Source organism: Mandrillus leucophaeus, unplaced genomic scaffold, assembly GCF_000951045.1.
Source record: "Mandrillus leucophaeus isolate KB7577 unplaced genomic scaffold, Mleu.le_1.0 Scaffold1555, whole genome shotgun sequence".
NCBI lineage: Eukaryota > Metazoa > Chordata > Mammalia > Primates > Cercopithecidae > Mandrillus > Mandrillus leucophaeus.
Genome location: NW_012101538.1, coordinates 12,576 through 14,075, shown reverse-complemented (window position 1 = coordinate 14,075; position 1,500 = coordinate 12,576). Strand labels below are relative to the sequence as shown.

Below are 1,500 nucleotides of genomic sequence, written 5' to 3'. Positions count from 1 at the left end.
CGCGGTGCTGCTGGCGATGCAGGATGTAAGGGCTCGGGCTCTACTTCGTCGCCTGTCGCTGCGAACCCCGTCACCTTCCATTGCGGCCATCACGCTGCCCGCTAGTCCGCCGTGGTCTGCAGCCTTCCTGGGACGCCTCTGGCCCCAAGAAGGCATCACTCACATCCACTTGTGACACAGGGGCCCAGATGTTGGTGAGCGAGCGCTGACGCTGCCTTTCTTACCCAGGCAAGTGGGGCTCCCCCAACCCAGGGACCCGCGCTGCCTGCACCTCCGCCGGGGCTGCGCTGTGCAAGAGTCTCCAGCCAGCCAGCCCTGGCCCGTGATGGACTTTCCACTCCCCCAGAAGATCACCCTCAGCAGGGATACACGGCTATGGAGGATGCAGCAGACACCTTCCAAAGTTTGTGGAGACTCTTCTGCCATGCCAAAAGTTTCATCATCAGCTGCGATGCCGACTGGGGTCAGAGACACCTCCCGGATGTGGGCCAGCAGTGCCTTTGGTGGGCACCCGTAATGCTGACCAAGTGCGGCCCCCACTTCGTGTTACTCCTCCTCCACGTTCCGTATCCAAAGTTCTCTCACCACTTCTAAGCAGGAGAAATCAAAAGAAACTGAAATCAGAAACAAAGAGAGGGAAAGAAAACCATCAGCATAAAAAAAAAAGGAAAACCCTTTGGAAAGCATAAAATGCCCCGAAGCCAATAACAAATTCTTGTCTCTTTAAACGTTCTGCGATTCTTCAATGATGAATGATTTATTTATTTTTTACCACAGGCAATTCATAATTATTAACTTCTCTGACATGAATAGAAATTGAATCACATGTGGGAGTGCAATTGGTATTATATGAAGCTTTTCATATTTAAAAAAATTGTACAATTTTCTCCATGGATTAAAAATTAATGGGAAAGTTTCAAAATTGCTGTGTTAATGTCTCCTGAGATAATTAGACGTGAACAATCAGGAGTCCCGTCTTCAGGACTTCCTTGAGCCGGTTTCCATCGGGGGAGCGGCAGATTCAGGGCGCCTGCCGAGGTCATGTCACCATGCCCCATCAGATCCCATACTGGACCCCTCCGACTGAGAATGGATGGGCTGAGCACATCGACTGAGGCAGGCAGGGCCTGGCTGCAGCCCACAATCATCCCATGGGCCTCAAGGCGTGGAGTCAGCTGAAAGTTCACTGACCCGTGAATCCCCTGCCTCCCTCCTTTCAAAGAGCGGTGACCTGCCGTGATTCTCAAGGGCCTGGGGCTCCCTCAAGCGGATCCCGCTTTTCAGGACACGTGTCAACAGGTCCAGGGGCGAATGCAAGGCGGAGACAATGCGTGGCACCGGCGTAGCCTAGAGAAGATGGTGTGAACGTGTGTCACTGACGGCCCACGGGGCGATGGCGAAGGAAACAATGATGTCCAGGCATGTGCCCGGTGGAAGGAGGGCACAGGTGACATTTCCATGAATGCCAGGGAAAATCCAAGAACGCCTGGGATCTAGCAG

At 53.3% G+C, this 1,500-nt stretch overlaps 1 pseudogene; it reads right to left on the bottom strand.

The window, feature by feature from the left end:
• LOC105536149 overlaps positions 1-590 on the bottom strand; it is a 1,031-nt pseudogene extending 441 nt beyond the window's left edge.
• Between the last annotated feature and the right edge of the window lie 910 nt (positions 591-1,500).